Raw genomic sequence first — 20,129 nt, forward strand, 5'->3', positions numbered from 1 at the left:
TGATAAATAATTACCGTTCAAAGTTTATCAGGGAAGATCTTTTGCTGCTATAATATTAAAGGAAGTTACGCTCTCGACGTAACGAATCATGGAACTCAAATTAGCCCTGTGTAACCTGCAGGTAGGGTAAAATTGCCCAAACTTCCAAACTCCTGCCACCTTTCTCACTTCCATTTCCTACCACCGCAGCGCTGAGCTCAAAGGAACGTTTCTTCCCGCGGTTTTTCGCCATCTGTTTGCCCCGTCAGGTTCCATTTTCCTTCTCCCCCCTCCAACTTGCTCTTAAAAGCAAGGCCACAAAGTTGAAACCGAAGTAATTAACTAGCACAAAAATTGAACGAATGAAACGAGTCCGGGATTAGGTTGAGTTTATCGTTTCGCAGAACTGCGACACGGGCTATGCGTCTTTCCGATTACCAATCGATAGTCCACCCCCAAGGTCCTGGATACCCGACAGTATCTTTATCTCACCGTTCGTTCAAGCCGTGTTTTCGTTCGCTCGTTCAGGGGATGACTGAAGGTCCCAATTCCTGACACCCGGCGATTTCTCTCCCTCGAATCGCCCTTACAGGCACAGATCGGTGCAATTAACTTTAAAAGGCGGCGCCACCTGCGCCGGTAGTTGTCGAAACGACGGTGACCTTGAGTCGAACGGACATCGAGTCGTGGCGTAACGACATCAAAGGTGAAAAGGCTGTTTCGAGGGTCAGGGATGATCGTTGGATTTAATCCAAGATTGAACGTTCGAGTCTTCTGGACTGGAGCGCGTCGCAATCTCGTATCGCATTTTATTTCCCGTCAAGTTTTCCCGCGCTAATCATCAGCTCGAAACGACGCTTTCCATCCCGCTTCGAGCAGGAAGTTTTAATGAGTGTGGAATTAGATATCCGGCCGACTACCGCCCTCATCCTCCACTACACCCTTCGGACTCGGGAGTAGACGATTTGAAACTTGCAGACTGCAGCTTGCAAGCACGAACGGAGTTCTGGGCCTCGGAGTGCCTCGTGATACCTCCGCATTCTGAACCTCGGCTCAAACGCGGTGTAACGAACAGCCAAAGCTTACGCCAAAGGCGTTTCAACCCTCGGCAATTTCCCCCCCTCGCGAAATCATGGACGAGATGATGTCGATGCAAATATGCAATGTATACGCGCTGGTTCTACTTGGCGAATCTATTCAAAATCTAATTGGGGTTCGGGCCGTTGTTCTCTCGATCAATCAGCTAAATTTCATTCCAACTATGAATTGGCCCTGCCTTTGAACCATTGAATCGGGCTTATAGGCAATCACACCTTGCCCGTTTACTCGCGCGATTCGGTCAGTTTCGATTTTCAACATTTTACCCACACGAAACTTTTTTTCATTGATCGACGAGTGGCGTAAGCATCATTGTGTCGAAACTGAAACTTCATTTCAGAGAAAACTTTGAGTGATTCGACTTCTTTTCATTTGATGGCTAGAATTTAGAAAAAAAAAAAAAGAAAAATTAATCGAGCTGTGATACTCTTTGGCGAATTGTAGCGAGTTATCGATTTTATTGAAACTAATTGTAAGTTTGTACTTGAACCTGGACTCTGATAGAACATGTGGTATTATTTGCTCTCTATTCAACTCTGTAAACAATTCACTCTCATAAGCGACACAGAGACTTGCGGATTGGGTGTATTTTCCAAATGTATAACTCTTCGATATTCTCTTTGGCCTGAAGGTTGCAAAAATATTACACAACAAACCCGCCGTGCTAGACATACATGTGATATATAATTCTGAGGAAACTGCTAATTAACAATTTAGATGGTAAATATGTTCATTCTTGACAAAGCCAAAGAATTTTTACCATCAATTCGGCGTTGAAAAAACCTGAACATCAGAATGCTTCGACAAATTCCATAATTCAACTATTTATTATTGTTCATGTACAAAGCCCGTTGACAGAAAAACTGAAATTCGTTATAAAAAGCCCTAAAAAAGTTCGGAAATTTTTAGTCTCTACTATCATACGCTGAAACTCTGCAAGTCTAACAACTTGCCGTTCGTTTCTATACCTTGGACACCAAGAAACCTTACCGTTATATCAACAAAGCATCTCCCTACAATTACTTCACCCGACATAAATCCACCAAGAAAAAAGTCAACCCAATCCAATGATGATCGCAAGCCTCCATAGCTCAGGGGTTAGAGCACTGGTCTTGTAAACCAGGGGTCGAGAGTTCAAATCTCTCTGGAGGCAGGTGAATTTTTTTCAACCAAAAACCGTCGGAATGAACTATTCGAATAGCTAATTCGTACCGGAAAGGGTTTCCGGAGGATCACGTGTACGAGGATCGACAGGATCTGAGCCTCCTTCGTCTTTTTTTTTTTCTTTTTATTTCCTCCCCTTCCCCCTCCCGCCATCCTCCGCTGATTCCATTCGGGGTCCGGCTTCGCTTCCTGATCCAAATTGATCCGATAATCAAACTCGCAACTAATTTTCCCCGCAGCTAGCTGGACTGAGTCGCCGCTTACGGGTCGGCTGTCAAATTAGATTGTCGACCCGCTTCGCGTTCCTGTCGCTCCCGCGCTACCAAGTCGTGCGGTTTCCCACCGACCATTCCCCGCGAATTTCCCTCAAATTGTTTTACCCAAACTTGGAGAGTTTAAGCGCCATTAAACAAGTCCGTAACGCGTCGCTCACCCCTCGCCTGGATACCATTGCCTAATAAAACTGTACCAATTTTATCCGAATGTGGGGTTCTTCGCCTGGTTTACTACCTTCAATTCTAGATCCGCACTATTATACGGATCGCTCAGTGCCAACTCCACGCGATATCCAACCGAATCAAATCGTCCATTTCGGCAAAGAAATTCACGCACGTCAACATCTTTTTTTTTTCATTTTTTATAGACTAAGAAAATTGACAGATTCAGAATTACACGCAATCCCTGATATATATTTTGATTTTGTACATTGATTAGGCAGCTTTTTTCACGTCATTGTCCAAAATTTATCGCTACTTGTCAAAACTTTGTCATCACGTTTCGACAACTGAGTTTCTTGCTGGTATAATAATTCAACCGATTTGAAACTCTTTGTCACAGTTTGCAACGGGTTTATTTTTCGCGCCATTTTCGTGACGTCACTAATCGGTACACCCAACCTAACCTCGAATCGCTGTTCCAACCTAAGAAACGCCGAATGGCGCGCACATTCGAAACAGATTTTACAACTCTCGTAACTTTCCATAACTATTCTCAATAAACTTCACACCGCATAGGTTAATTTTAGTAGGTATAATATGTGACTGGAAATTTTTTTGTCTTACTTTAATTACTGGTGAGGCAAATTTCATCGACAACCTGAATTAATCTAAATCTAATTGTTACATCGATCTGTCTACACTTCTGATGTAAACGTGCGACGGGTCTGTGTAATAGGAAACTGTAACTTCGTATCAATTTTTGGAAACATTTGGATTTGTTGAGAAATGGAGAAAACGAGGCGATGGAATTGCGGATGATTCACATCATACTTAGAGAAGAGAAGAGAAGAGAAGAGAAGAGAAGAGATTACCTCCTGGATTGTAACAAGGCACGAGGCTGAATATAGCAACGATTAGCTTTGGTTCCTTACGTAGGTAAACTTCGAATCTTAGTCTGCAGGGCCTCCTCAATATACATTTGTGATTACTCGCTCGTGAAATACGATGCCAATTGAAGTTACGCGAGATATTGCAGCTGAAACGAGACACGTCGAGTCTGTTTAGACGTCTTAGAACCCGAAACGTGGATCTATCGTACAACGGGAGTTTTCTGTGGAACTTCCCACTCAACGCGAACTCTGTAGCGATAGTCACTGAGCTGAGAATAATCGATGCATCGATTAATCGAGTCGAAAAAAATAATCATAACACGACTCGATTGAATGGGTAAAAATTACTCGATTGATCCGTTGTTTCGTATTTTTTTTTTTTTAAACGGTGCGTATGAAACCAAAATTTCTTAAATTTCAGTATGTAGTCTTGATAGGGAAAAAGTTTTTTCATTATTTATAGTTTCGTTCGAAATATTTTTCAATTTCAGGTGAAAACGTTCGTTTATCTTTCACTTGTTACGTCAAATAGGTACTCGGCGAGCAGTATAATGATAATAATTAATTTTTCATCACAAATTTATATTCCATTGCGTCGTTCATAATTGTAGTAAAAAATAAAAATAAAAATAAAAAAACAGATTTTCAGGAAAAATAATCGAGTTTGAAAAACAATCGACTATACTCGATTAATCGGGGAAAGATAATCGATTTAATAGAAGATCCAATAGTTTTTCATTCTTAGCAAAAAGATAGGCAATGTAATATGTACGTTTTGAATACGCAGCAACAGAAACTGAAACGTGTGTGTACATATTACAAAGTTTCACGTCAATTGAATTTAATTCAAATTAGCTTTTCCACATCCCGTATTTTTCGTATTGAATCTGTTTACGTTCATTGTATTATCTATCACACAATATTAATAACAATTGGGACGAATTTGATTTTGGAACAACGACATCTTGACATTGTTGGAATTTTGCTCCATAAATTTCTTGTTATATCTCTTCGCAAGATAATATCTTTGCTCAAGTTTCTGAATTGAGATTCCGCAAAGAAGAAATCCCAGAGATATTCTCCGTGAACTTTCGAGTCTCTCTGACATGGGTTGCACATTTCTGCCTCGAGGAACTTTCTGATTTCTTACTATTTCTCAACGTCATTTCCTTTTTCTTTGAAAATTCATCTGTGCAGGTTTTACCGCCAGTTTCTTGTACAGTTCGGTGTTTTACAGTGAGTTTCCTTGAGTTGGAAAAATTTCGAATCCTTCACTGTAAAAAATTTTTACAATTATTTTCTTCGGTAGAGAAAAATATTTCATCGACTCTATTGAATTTTTTTAATTTATTGAACAGACGATAGACGCGCGATAATATATATAGACCTCAAAAATTTGCAGGAAAAAAAAAATAGAAACATCTGATCGATTAATATTTAAACTATCAGAAAAGTTGTAAAATTTATAACAGAGAAATTGACGTTCATTAATGAAAGTCAAATTCCATATTTATAGGCTTTGCGAAAATTTTAAAGAAAATTTACACAAAGTCAAAACGTCTTTTCATTGAAAAAATCTGAGAAACAGCTTCGATTTATACTTTTACCTAGAAAGGCTGACCAATTGTCGAAACTATTGGAAACTTTCCGCCGTAGAACAGAAGCCCGCAAATGACAGATATCGAATTCAGTGGGTACGGAAAAGCCGTCTGCAAGGTATTGTCGAAACGGGGGCGGATTCAACGAAGCCGCAACCCGCGGATCCGATAGTTTGAAACAAAAGAGAACCGCGAAGTTATGGATATACGGCGACGAAGAGAAGTCGAAAGTGGGAAGTCAAAGTTCAGGGCGCTGCGTTGCAAAGGGCGGGAAGGTTAGAAGGTCAGTTGAAAGAGCGGGCCGGAAACCCGGGGCGCAGATGTCGTGATTGGACCATTGTTCGACAAATTGCTTCGTTGAAATTAATTTGAAATCAATTTCCGGAACGGCGATCGCCTTCCCCTTCCCTCTCGCCCTTCGTCGCGCAATAATTTACATACCAGGCATGCCGTTAACGTAAAACGTTCGCAGGATGATATTAAATAAATATATAACGCGAGCCCAAATAATTGTGAAATTTAATTTTCGCATTTATACGATTTCCAACTTGTCGGACAGTTTTTTCAAGTGAAAACTTCAAGATTTAGTTATACACACAGGTACACTGAGAAAAATTGCATTTGTTACAGTAACTGGAAAAATTCAGAAAACAGGTATCGTTAAAAAAACTGTTCGAATATTGTTGGAATTACGAAAAACGAGGCACGCGTAAACATTTTGCGCTATCTTCGATCCTTTTTTGGTTATTGCAACGCAAAATCAGTTTTTGAGGTTCACTCTACTTATTTTAGTTAAATAAGGCTTTAACGTCGATTTATTGTTACACGAGCATTAAATTTTCGCAACAGCTGCAAGAAAATATAGCAACAGCGATCGTAATGAGAAAGAATAGTAACGGATTCTAGACTTTCCGGTAACAGCTGGAAAACTAATTTTCATTTTCTACCTGGAACTATATTTTTCGATTGTGGTAAAAAATGAAAATATTTAAGGACGGAGCGATAACCGGAAATAAAAATTTCTCTCGGTGTATCGTATGAAAATCCTCTAATTTTCAAACACAGTTTTGAACTTTTGTCTTCGAATTTTCAGCACTTTTTGTCACCCGAGAAGAAATACGACTCGATACACTTTTGCGTAAAAGAATTCGCCCATTCCGAATATCAAATTGAATTTCATGTACTGTCGGAAAACACGCTTTTTCGAGTTTTAAGTCCTGTATATGCGAAGGGCATAAAAATACATTGTTTACATTTTCTTGTGTAGAGAAATAAACATTTTGGTGTATAACCTAAAGTTTTTATAAAGGGATGGAGATGAGATTATAATTAAATCGAGATTCTTCGGTTTTATGATTTCAACGCCTTTATCGGACTTTATGGGCAAATTTCGTTTATGTCCCTCATGAAATTGCTGCAAAGCCCATTTTGAAAAATGGGTATCAAAAACAACCACTCAACTGTTTTCAAGAATATTCAAAACATTTCAGGTTTAAAATGACAAAATTTTAATAAAATCTTAAGCATAAGTTGTAAACTCGAAATGAATTTTCAACTCAATATAGTGCGAATGGTTCACGAACTTAAAAAAATCAATACTCTTGAGTTTTTCATGCTGATTCACAAATTTTTTTTCGTTTCGGATTTGTCTGAAGGCTAGCTATAACCTTATACATTGAAAAGGATAAGATTTTGTATTTTAAAACCTGAAAACAAAACATTTTTACACCATCATATGTTCTCCATAAAACGCTTAAACTTCCAACTTGACCATTTTCTGTTAAAAAAAAAAAAAATATTTTTCCTGCGATACTTAATCGCATTGAGAAAAAGTTCGAGATGTGATCATAAAGTAGAAGTATCAGTATACGTTTACAAATTTTTACCGTACATTGTCAAATTTGATTATCTGAGCTTTCGACACTGAATCGTATTACAAATTAAAGTTACAACAGAATTATCATAAAATTTGAATCATTGACCATTTTTCAGTCGGTATATCGTAGAAAGAAGTTACTTGTGCGATATTTTTCGCAATTGTTGTGAAAGTTTACGAAAGTGTTATTACGTAAGCTGTAAATGAGGTTATCACACAAATTTTTCGAACAAGCAAAATATCAATGTCCAATCGACAAGTGCGTGTATTTGAAAACTTGTTGCCCTGTAACGCGAAATACTGATAAGCTTTTTTATGGTATTTTTTATTTTATTTTTATTTCCTATTATATACCTAGCACCTTTTTTACGATGATACCGTATCGGAGTTTGTTTCATGGAAACATGAAACCGCAGCTATGGGGATAACGATATTCTCATGGTGTGAGTTTTACGCGGTTGACATTTTACAAAGAAGGAAAAAGAAAGCGTTGTTTTTTCTCCTTATTTCAGCCTCGATAGGCATTTCATGAAAAATGATACGCATCTCGACGTGACGTTGAATTTCGAAAACGAACTCTTCCCGATTTCACGATCAAAATACCATTTGTCGGTAAAAATAATTATATTATTACTTAAGCTTTTCTTGGTAAAGAGAAGTTTCCAAATGCTGATTGACATTTTTCGGGCGAATAAACAATTCTCTAATCAATACTAATAACGAAGTATTTCTAGCATCGCGCGACGTGTAGCACAAAACGAAATCGATCGTATTCGAAACTCGTGTACGTAAATAATTACATTCTGAAATCCAATGTCATGTAAACTCCCATTAAATTACCAACAATCCCATTAGGGAAATGGTTAAGCCCCCTGTAGGATTACGTTGGCATCTGTCATTCGATGAATTCGAAACACGAATCGAATTTACATGTACATATAACCTGTATTAATACAGCACAAAGATAATTATTCGAAAGTGATCAGCAAAATCTGTTTAATTCATTCGTTACAAATACTAATATCCGTAATAACAACCGTCTGATCATTATTGTATAATTAAGTTGAGTATGAAATTCTTTTGAGAAAATTACGTAGAGTAATTTGAGAGTTTATAAAGTCACCTTAGGATCTCCAACATGTTTATAAAGCTCGTTTAAAGGTTATCAAAGTTTAGGGAATGAACAGAATTATCTTTTAAGGAATGAACGGAACTTGTAAAAAATTACGGACTTGGTTTAACGGATAACGAGCTTCCTGAACGAATGATAAAATGTTTGAACAATAAAGTCTAATTGTTATCATAAATCGGTGAACGAAAGTTTTTTGTTTGTAATAATTTCGGTGTATTTTGTTTGTTTTTGTTTTTTTTTTCTTTCAACGTAGAGATTATATACTTTTAAAATATATTGAATTTTTTTCACGTCACAATACACGTAACGCGAATTCCGACTGAATAAGAAAATTCCCGAAGAAAAAGAATTTTGTTCGTTGAATTCTTTCGATTTTTATCGACCGCAATCGTTCAAATTGAGAAAATGGGGAAAAAATTGAAACAAAAGACTATCGCGAAGTCATATTTGCTACGTCGCAATCGCAATTGTGTCGCCTCCATAGCTCAGGGGTTAGAGCACTGGTCTTGTAAACCAGGGGTCGAGAGTTCAAATCTCTCTGGGGGCAAGTATTTTTTTTTTTTTTTTTGTTTTTTTTTCAACGCTTCATTTCGAACGAAATTCCCATTTACTCGCATCTTCTTAACCTATTTACTCGTTTGACATTTTCAAATCATCGCAAACTCGAAAGGAACGAATCAAGCCATTGTATAAATCTTGGACGATAAAATACGTACGAACCATTATTATATGATCAATGATTATACAACGATAATTCGACAAATTCACCGCATATTTTCATCACAATCGTTCAGCACTAATTACGCGGTTTCGCCAGTATGTACACATTTAAACAGCTGAATACATAAATGAAATTATTTGAACCAAAGAAGCGTCGAACCGGTCACACCTGTTTGAACAGACGTGGTATGATAATGCACATTGTACGGATACGGTGAAAATATGGTTTGTCGAGCGGATATTAACGTTTTAATTCTCTTGTAAAACGGACGATTAATTTCATAGGGAAACAGGAAATAAAAAATTTAACCCTTTTTTCTCCGCGTTTTTTTGCTGCGATGAAGATACCGTGATCTCACACAGAGAAAAATTTCATTTCATGCGGTAACTAGAAAAATTCAGTAAAACAGGTATCGTTGAAAAAACCGTTTGAATATCGTTGGAATTACGAAAAACTAGGTACGCGTAACCATTTTGCGCTATCGTCGATCCTTTTTAGGTTATTGCAACGCAAAATCAGTTTTTGAGGCTTACTACACTTTTTTAGTTAAATAAGGCTTGAACGAGAATTTATTGTCGCACAAGCATTAAATTTTCGCAACAGTTGCAAGAAAATATAGTAACAGTGATCGTAATGAGAAAGAATAGTAACGGATTCTAGACTTTCCGATAACAGCTGGAAAACTAATTTTCACTTTCTACCTAGAACTATATTTCTCGATTGTGGTAAAAAACGAAAATATTTAAGGACCGAGCGGCAACCGGAACTAAAAATTTCTCCAAGTCTTCACAGATATTTCACACGTCTAGAAAACGCACGACGGTTGTCCAACCGATAAAAAGATGAATGGGATCAATTGATCGTACATTTCGACGGTTACAAGTACGCGTGCAGCGTGGAAAATATAGCAGCAATGAGGATAAAATTCTCACTGTTGTTACAAGCCGGGCCTCTCTTTAAACTCGAGCAACGCCCACGCCACTCGAAATATTCAAACACCATGCACACAGACACGCACACACCAGTGCAATCACACGTCTTCACACAGCATTAAACATCGTTCCGTCTCGCCCGCTTTTGATGCATCAAGAAGCACCAATAATTTTCCGGCTTTTCTCGACCGCCGCTGCAGCGTAAAAACCGCACGCGGCCGGCCGGTGACGGCAAAAATTTGGTCCGTCTTGTTCCGGTGAATCAGACTCGAATGAGGTATGCTAATGTTTATAACCGTTTTGTCCAGTGTTTGCAATTCCTGGATTATTTTTAACCGCGCAAACGGAATTCTCTACAGAAATCTTACCAAGCTTTTCGTCTTCGTAGACTACACAAATTTGGCATTCTTTCTCTACTTTATACCGATTTTATTCAAGATGACTCGATGTTTATTGGCGAATATCTCTTAATCGGTTAGAGTTAGGAAAATTCTATCTAAGTACTATTTTATAGGTCGTACAATTTTCTGTAAGAATCTGTACTTAAACAGTTTATAAGTCAAGCAGTTTACCGAAAAAAAATATTGAAATATCGTCCGTTTTTTTTTTTTATTTTAAGCGTTATTTAAATGGAACCTGGAAGAGCTCATTATTTGGCTGAAATATTCGTTTGAGATGCTCTACCGATTGAAAATTTTTTTTTGTTCATATTGACACACTCTATTACTTACTTAATGGTACTAATAAAAATTTAATCTCCTCCGACGATGAGGCAAGATTTTCTATCAAGTTCGCGTCCGAACAAATCATGTTGTTAAAATATTTCTATATGCAGTTATTTTACTGTAATGACAGACATTTATAAACAGCTGACAGTTTTCAATTTGTAAAACTGATTCCAAGACATAAACAATACCAATTCCAGAATCGTGTCACTATCAATAAAAAAATAATATACGATATAATACATGCGACAATGTTAAACTGAGAGAAATTTTTTAGTTCCGGTTACCGTTCAGTCTTTAACTATTTTCATTTTTCACCACAATCGAAAAATATAGTTCCAGGTAGAAAATGAAAATTAGTTTTCCAGCCGTTGCCGGAAAGTCTAGTATCCGTTACTATTCTTTCTCATTACGATCGCTGTCGCTACATTTTCTTGCAACTGTTGCGAAAATTTAATGCTTCTGCAACAATAAATTGACGTTAAAGCTTTGTTTAACTAAAAAATTAGAGTAAACCTCAGAAACTGATTTTGCGTTGCAATTGCCAAAAAAGGATCGACGATAGCGCAAAATGGTTGGGCGTACCTCGTTTTTAGTAATTCCGACAATATTCGAACCTTTTTTTTAACGATACCTGTTTTACTGAATTTTTCTAGTCACTGTGACAAATGAAATTTTTCTCAGTGTAGCAACGGCGCAGAAAAACTCAAGCTGCACACATGCAGCAAGATTATACATGATATTGTTTATAGTAGACTCGAGGAGTAATGGCTTGACCAGGCCTCCACATCTCGTATAAAGATCACTACACGCCAGTCAAGATGCCCTCATTATACTCGCCTACTCTCAATTTTCACTCGTTCTAATATCACGATACGAATATCTGTCATACTTGTGCAACTTGTGACTGATTGTGAGTGAGTTCAATTCGCTCACTCAGAGCGAACCCTGCAATAACAATCTCTGCAATTGTCGTAGGTATGTTTGAAATGCCGCATATGTGCATCAGCACCGAGTTCGGATAAATTAAGCGAGGCGATCTTCCCTCTTAAAAATTTTAGTAAGGTTTTCAAGATCTGTTCGGTTTTTTTTTTTAATCGATTTTGATTAGCCTTTTTCACGATCCGAAATTTTCAAAGCTTGAAAGGTTTCGAAGCTTCGAATAAATTGTTACGTCATTTTACAAGCATAAAAAAGAAATCGAGATTGTTACTCAAATTTTGATCAGGGCAAAAAATAATCTGCATTCAGAGAAAAACTATTAAAGACACTTTATTAAGCTCTCAGTTTTTCTCAATTCTGTGAGGTAGCTTGATTATTTTTTAATCTATTGTCAAAATACTGAAATTCCATCACAATCTTCAGGTCCACACAATTCGAATATCTATTAATACTTGTGTGTTGAAAAAATACATTTGTTACCATTTTTCTGTGTTACATGCGTTTTTAAATAAAAATCATAAATAATTCTAATTCATTTTTCGTTCTTAGAATTCGTTTTTTCGTCTTCGTAGAAAACGCTAGAGATTTCAGATAAACACAATGTCGTATATACGCACTATAATTGCTTTATTTGCGCCTATCAGCCTAGGAATACAGCACGTGATAGCGTGCAGGAAGTGTTATCGAGTGATTACAGGTATACGTGCCCAGGTTTGTGTAAATAAAAATAGAAATCGAGGCGAGAGAATAATTACTGATGATTCCAGCATAGCCATCGAAACCGATTAGTACCGCAATAATTCTAGTCTGAGCTCTCGGAATTTGTTTCGTAATTATTTTGCACTTTGCTTTTTACCTCAGCACAGGCATAATCCTCAGGTATTTTTTAATTACTTATTCAATTAACCTCGTAAATTCCTGGAGAACCTCAATTTACGTCTATGTCTATAGGTGCGGATTTAATGGATATCGTTGAAGGATTTGTACGTTATAATAATTTGTTCGAGCCGTTTTTTTTTATCTGAGACTAATATAAGCCGGTTTTACAGTGCAGAAAATTTAATGTTTGATACGTGAAACCAGAACTTTAGACTGCGGATTCAATTTGAGACAAGATTGATTAAAAGTTTTTGAATTTTGCAAAATTTCTGTTACTGAGAATCTTGAATGAAAAGTGGTTTGAACTTTATATATTTATTCTGTAGAACTGTAGAATTCATTGAGACTATCAGAGTGTGTAGTTTTAGGCTATTATGCATTGATTAAAGTAGTTCACTCTAATCAAAAATGAAAATGAAAAATATCAAGAGACCTTTTTTGCAAGCAACAATATTTAGTACAAAAAAGGTCTCTTGATATTTTCCACTTTTTTCTGTATAATTTCTACGCGAAATCGACGGTGAGTTAATGTGAGCATTTTTTTACGCGTTACTTCAATGTAAAAACGAAAACTCGAAAGCGGAACCTCTAAATCTTATCCGATCGAGCTCAAATTTGCAGGTGATTTTTTTTCACCATTAGACGTCAGTTTTATGAGGGATCCACGCTAAAGAAATCCTTCTTTTTTTTTTAGACGAACCACTCTTATATTGATATAATATTCGTAAATTCTTAATCCTTATACGTACAAACTTTTTATATAATTAAAAAACTCTTCAAGATCGGAATGCAAATCATTTCAACCTACATCTTCTTTCAAATAAATTACTGTATATTATTTTGATAAACATGACCTGCTACCGGAAGCAATCGACCATTTGCACAAAAAAGGAAAAATCGTTTAGAGTTTGCAAGTTTGCATTAAAGATAAATTTAATGTACAGTACAGTAAAAGTTTTTTATTTTCCATTCAATCGTACAGAATTATTAAAAAAGAGTATCGCCTTGCTTAAAAATAGATGTTTCATTAGTTTTGCATAATTCTCTCCTGGTTATACGTAATAGAAAAACTGAAGGAGAAGAAAAAAGAAAATACAAAGATTCACTTCGTTTTACAAATACAAGAATTCTTTACTTCACAATATTTTGATAATTAATATTTATAAAAAATGCCGTTTTTTCTAGCACTTTTGTTTTACATTCTTTTCTTAATTCTGCCATTGATTACAGGTTTTTTTTTATGACCTCTTGAAAAATGATATCGAGAATGAGAAATTGAATGTAATTGAAGATACTAGTTAGAAATTAAATCGAAATACGGTATGCATGCCGAAATTGTATCATTAAAACAAGATGAAATTCATTTGTCTCCATCTTTCCTCCGACGATAACTCTTGTTGAGTAAAAAATGAATCAATATCAACCACAAACTGTGACTGGAGCGAAATGCCCGACAATAACACCGATATTCTGCGAACATCTGATTGTATAACTTATAACAACGTCGATAATAATTGTTTCAATTGCGGGTCGGAATTACAAGGAGCAATTTACGAGGATCTAACGGTCAGCGAGAAGATTCGTTCCAGCCTGGCACGCAGAGTTTACGGCTTTTATATTGGCCTCATGAGGTACGGAATATTCTTAACATGCCTCTCGTGTGTTGCGTACATAAATAGAAATAAATAAATCGGGCGTCATTGCCGAAGGATTTTTCGCTGACAATGAATGAGAGACCGCGAGTGTCAAGTGATTTCGACACAGTGGCCTCAGTATCGTGAATCGTGATGTAAGTATTTTGCTTGATTGTAACAATAAATATCACAACGTTGCAGGCCTCATTTATACGCACACACACACACACACACACACACACATAACAGCGGTAATTGCTAACGATATTCACCTCATTGTGTGCTGATGCAGGAAATTGAGAATAGCCTCTGATCATTTATATTGACATTCATGTATGCGACGTAATCATTTATCTGCATGCGGTATATCCGTAAAGGTATATGTGGAGTAATATACGCACTTAATTTGTCTTGTCTCGTTAATCTGACGTACATGGTACTCGTTACGTTCATATCTGAACTGACGATGGAAAAAAAAATTTATTCGATATTTTATTGATTTTACAAGTAGCTGCAACGGGGATTAACTCTTTTGCACAGACGACAAAGAATAAGGAAATAACTCCTTGAAATTTAAAAATCAACCGCGCATGCGCCAAATAATTCCATCTCATTGGTCGGGGAAATCTTCCCGCAGCGTCGTCAAGTCATTAGTCAAAGTTCCCAACAATGGTTTGTTTTCTTTGACTAATTGTATAGACATTAAAATAAGAAAAAAAACAGGTTCACAGTGAAATTTCTGTCACAGTTTCCTAATAAAAAGAAAAAAGAAAAGAAAATTGCAATTCCGTATATTCGTGAAATTCTTTGATGCGTTATTGCGCTTATTGAATCAATTATCGCATCGGTAAAATAGTACAAAATTGGAAATTCCACTTATTCGTAAAGTACGTGATTGAAAAACATTATCGAATTAACCAATGGTCACAAATGTGTTAGGAAGCAGAGGGAATGAACTTGTCAAATAATTAATAGCCTCGAATTCAGCTCACGTTCAAAGTTCATTTAAGAGACCAACTTACAGATTCGGGACAAAAGAACATTCTATTAAAACTATATAATTGCTTAAAACTCGCTAATAATTGTGATTTTCACCAAAAAAAAAAAAAAAATCAATAACGAATCGGAATCGTAGTTCATTAACAAGTCAAATTAGCATTATATTTCTGTATTTTCAAGCCGGACGCGTAAATTCTTACCGCAACTTGGACAATTGCTTATAAATTTATCTTTCCTTGCGACAAAACAAATACAATTTCATATCTTTGATATTTTCACGCTCGGCAATAAAATTAAACGAAAACCGCAATCCCCAAGAAATTTCCAAGTTGTTATTTCTCGTTCGCTTGCGCATTTCGACGTTCATTCCCGTGAACGGAGCTTGAGCGTTTAGCACTTAAGCACAGCTCCCGTTTTGTGCAGTCTCGAAGCTGTATCGGGAACGGTGAAAACGTCTAGAATTAGGTTGACTTTTATAATAGGGCATGCTCGTTAAGGTAACTTAGTTCCAGCGATGCCTTGGCGCCCGCTGCAGCACGCCTATTCCGGCATATAAGGCGAAGCTCAGCGAACCTCGTTAAAGTGTACTTTGTGCAAGTTACATCGGCCCAGGTAAGTGGTTGGCTGCTTTTGCCGTACGCTGCAGGCTGAAAGCATACCGGCTACAAAGTTACACCCAAGTTGAAGGCGCCTTCGAGGTGCTATCTAGGAAATTTCTACCTACCTCGGTCGAACACCTTCGGCGTCTCGTGATGTTCCGGTATCATCGCCATTAGTCCGTGGCCACATTGCGCTGCATAGACGGGTGAGAAACGTCGATTTCCGGTCGACTTCACGCAAGTTGTGCAACGTTGAAAATTAAGAGACGCGTGTTTCTGTTCATCGGCGGAAAAGTAGGTTAAAGGGGTGAAAACGAGCCCCAAAGATGGACACCCAATGGAATGGTCTCTCGATGTGCTTGGCGTGTTTGAATAAAACCGACCCTGAAATGTTTTGTTAATGAACCAAGCGTGAAGAAACCATCCCACTGGGTGTCCATCTTTGATAGTTGCGTTCACCCAGTTGAACCATTTTTCCACCGATAAAACCATACGTGTGTTTTATTTATTTATTTATTTAGTTTCCGTCGATCAGGATAACAAATTGATGTTGGTTGTCAGAATTTGATTCTAAAACACGCCGTCTCGGAATTTTGTTTGACAAGATTGGATTCCAAGTAATGCACTGAGAAAAATTTCATTTGTTGTAGTAACTGGAAAAATATTGTTGGAACTACGAAAAACTAGGTACGCGTAAACATTTTGCGATATCGTCGTTCCTTTTTTGGTTATTGCAACGCCGTTTTTTTGGCTTACTCTACTTTTTTTAGTTTAAGTTCGAGTGAACGTGAACTTGGTCGGGCAATGATACGTGCATTTGGCGGCAGATACGAACTCGTACGTTATGTCATTGCAGCCTCCGAACATGTGCCAACATCTTACGTGCAGCTGGCCGCAACGCCGAGGATTCGAAGTAATGGATCGCCGCGGAAATTAACCACCCTTACGCCCCGCGTCAGTGACTCGTGACCAGCTTTATGACCCTGTTGGAGACTTTTTCTCCTCTTAAAGAGGTTGCTTGCTGAAAAATCGATAGCTTTTATTTTTATCGCGAGTTTATCGCGCATTGAGTGTTGAACATAAAACGTAGAGAAAGAAAAATTGGAAATGCTGCGATGATGAAACAAAAATTTGGATAATGATACTTCGTTTCGAATCGATTCAATGATGTTCGAAGTTGAGTAAGTTCGGTTGAACAGATGACGTTTTACTACAAAATCAGCGAAAGAGATTTTCTTCGTCGTAATTAATATCGGTGCAATGCCGTAAAATTATACATCATACTAAGTCGTTTATGATAATCGATATTTATATTGATCTCACTTTGCACTTTCGGATATTGCAGTTTCTTTTATCCCAATTAGGACAGTAGCAAATTTTTAACTTGAAACAAAAACGTTTCACAATCAGTAGATTTGAAATTATGAATCTTGTGTAAAAAAAATCGCGTAGGTATGTTTAAAAAAAAATTAGGTAACCCAAATTGTAAGATCGAAAGAACTTGGAATCAACCTTCTTATATTTATTTTCATTTCAAACACTCGTCAACTTTTCGTTTACCGGTTATATTAACGAATTTAGTTTTTCTCGACGACTGTATTAAATTTTTCTATTCATACGAGTTTCCTATAATTTTACAAAAATTTAATCTCACGCATCTTGGATTCCTTTCCGAACATCGTTCAAAAGTTGCCATAAAAAGAATTTGAGAAACAAGTTAGCCAAAACTTTTGGCAATAAAATGCATAATTTTTGCTCTGCCGAATTTCAAACAGTTTTGCTTTCTGTCGACTCTGCAAATTAATCACGCCTAACGACCTGGGTTTACAGTGTTTGGTACACAAGAAGCCAGATGCAGATCCCCGTTTCTGATACCGCGCTGATCTTTCCGATAATTAACCCTTTCCGGGTGGGAAAAACGATCGGAAACAGAGTCGAACAAAAGCTTCCTTTGGGAGGGATTCCAGGCGATCCCGAAACCCGGTTAGTTCACCAGAGGCAACCTTGTTTTTACTTGTGTCTACCGAACAAAACCGGATACTCGATGCCTCTCGGCTCAGTTAATCTAACTGAAATTTCAAATGAGAGGCAAGTCCGTTTCAAAAGCGCTCCTGTACATGTTACTCGAGTCGAGTTCGCTAATTCGACTCATCGCGTTTGGCTCAAGTCAAACATTGCGATCGATGTCTTCACTCGTGCCGAAGTGGTTCCGAAATATGAGATCGAAACGTGATCGTGATTTTGAAGGTGAAAAAATTAAGCCATCAGTTGATTGAATTCAAATTTGATAAACGAACTTCTCCTCGGTAGACGAAAAAAAATAAGAAACTGCGAATACGAATAAAGTGAAAGGAAACATTCAACTTGTAAGTTAGAAATATAATAACGGTGTTCCTTTTTTTTTTTTTTTTTTCTACTTCGATACCCAAAATCGTTTACTTATTTGTCCAGTTTTGGTAAACTAGCGTTGATTTTGTTTGAAAATACATTCTCTCATAGAAATTATCAGAAAATAATTATAAACAATGGTAATAAATTTTCTAAGAAATTGAAACTTCGTAATTATAACCTATAATGACTTCACGCTCAGGATATTCTTTGAATGCAATTCGACTTGACTGACTTTGCGCAGTCACAGTTTTCAAACTATCATTGTCCACCTTCTTATTTTTCCCTAATGAAATTTTTCAGTTCAGTCTGTTTACCAGATAGATATTTAATTACTTTACGATTCGGTTTGCAAAAGTTCGCCGTAGAACCTCGTTATTAACAATCATTCCATCTCTCATAATTCATTAAATCTCAGCCGTTCAAAGCCGTTTTTTCTTTGCTTCAATTTTATTACGAATAACGGAATAATAAGCCCCGAAGCAAATACCCAAATGTAATTTAAAATTGTTTGTCCCGACGTACGCGAGGTATTAACAAAGTTCTTTGCGAATATGTAATATCAACGGTATCGCAGATACAACCGTTGCAAAAGCTTTACACAGTATTATTGCATTGTATTGCTTTCCCTGCACGAGATGTTGCTGAAGTGAAAAATACCCTGGATACAATGCGTCGTTGTCTATAGTTGCACGTATGTAATATATTACCGAATCGATTACTATTGAACAAATGTTTAAAGCTCCGCGCAGACGTCGAACCGACAAAACCTTCGTGAGGCGAATTCGATTTTTCTGAAGATAGAATAATTTATGGCCATAAGGTTGGCACACGTATGTTCAGTGGTGACGTAGAATATAAACACCATTTTTTTTTTTTTTTTAAAGCCTTCTCTGCAGCTCGACGTCTGTTTGTTTTTTCTTTTATTTTTTTTCTTAGTATGCCACATTTTTTGATATATTATATTTCGCGTGACACGCGATTTCAAGGGATTTCAATAACGTTTTTGAACCTTAAGGGGATGCTCTTGAGAGTTTCGACGTTGACGTATATGTATCCAAATATTTAAGTTCGCGTATCTCAAACGCGAAAAACGGCTCGACATCCCCGTTCTATATGCAATTTTGGAAAAAAAAAAAAAAACAGCAATGCATTTTAAGTTGATGCTGAAACGAAGAAATGGCATGGATTATACGGAATCGGAGTAGTAAATTCGTAGAATTCATGCCTCATTTCAATTATTCTCTGACAATTTTACAACGTGCCTTTCAAGTTTAATTCAATGAATTCTAGTCAAATTTTCTTGTAAAATAAGTCAGAATTTACTTAATTTATGGAATTTATAACAACGAACAGTGAAATGCCATCTATGAAATTTGTATAACGAAAAGTGCGGAACCGACTTCAGAACAGAGAAAAAGAAGAACAACGAATATATTGTTGTTTTATGAAAGAAGAAGACTAGTTAAAAGCATTGTCAGAAAAAAGCATTTTACAACGAGCATTCTATGCATAAAGGGCGTATTTTCATCTTGTAAACGAATTGATGAACGAATGAATGATCTAAAGTGATTAATATTTGCAATTTTATTTACACAATTATACATTCCTGATTTATTTATTTGTCAAACGAATGAACGTGTCTTTGAACGTGTCAGCAAAATTATATTTTATAATGAATTTCTCACATTTACTTTTGATACACTGCGAAAAATTTCATTTGTTAGAGTAACTATAAAAATTCAGTAAAACAGGTATCGTTAAAAAAACTGTTTCAATATTATTGGAATTACGAAAAACGAGGTACGCGTAACCATTTTGCGCTATCGTCGATTCTTTTTTGGTAATTGCAACGCAAACTCAGTTTGTTCGGTTTACTGTACTTTTTTAGTTAAACAAGGCTTTATCGTCAATTTGTTGTTGCACGAGCATTAAATTTTCGCAACAGCTGCAAGAAAATATAGCAACAGTGATCGTAACGAGAATGAATAGTGACGGATACCAGACTTTCCGGTAACAGCTAGAAAACTAATTCTCATTTTGTACGTAGAACTATATTTTTCGATTGTGGTGAAAAATGAAAACATTTAAGGACTGCATGTATTTAAATCCACCGTGTCACCCCCTTATGCAAGA

The 20,129-nt window shown here is 36.7% G+C and overlaps 2 non-coding genes across 2 annotated transcripts; both read left to right on the plus strand.

Moving 5' to 3' along the window:
• Nucleotides 1-2,157: 2,157 nt before the first annotated feature.
• Trnat-ugu lies at nucleotides 2,158-2,230 on the plus strand. The gene has a single exon. It is a non-coding gene; the product is annotated as a tRNA-Thr (tRNA).
• Nucleotides 2,231-8,648: 6,418 nt separating this feature from the next.
• On the plus strand, nucleotides 8,649-8,721 carry Trnat-ugu. Its single transcript has one exon. It is a non-coding gene; the product is annotated as a tRNA-Thr (tRNA).
• The last annotated feature ends 11,408 nt before the right edge of the window (nucleotides 8,722-20,129 follow it).

Source organism: Neodiprion fabricii, chromosome 2, assembly GCF_021155785.1.
Source record: "Neodiprion fabricii isolate iyNeoFabr1 chromosome 2, iyNeoFabr1.1, whole genome shotgun sequence".
NCBI lineage: Eukaryota > Metazoa > Arthropoda > Insecta > Hymenoptera > Diprionidae > Neodiprion > Neodiprion fabricii.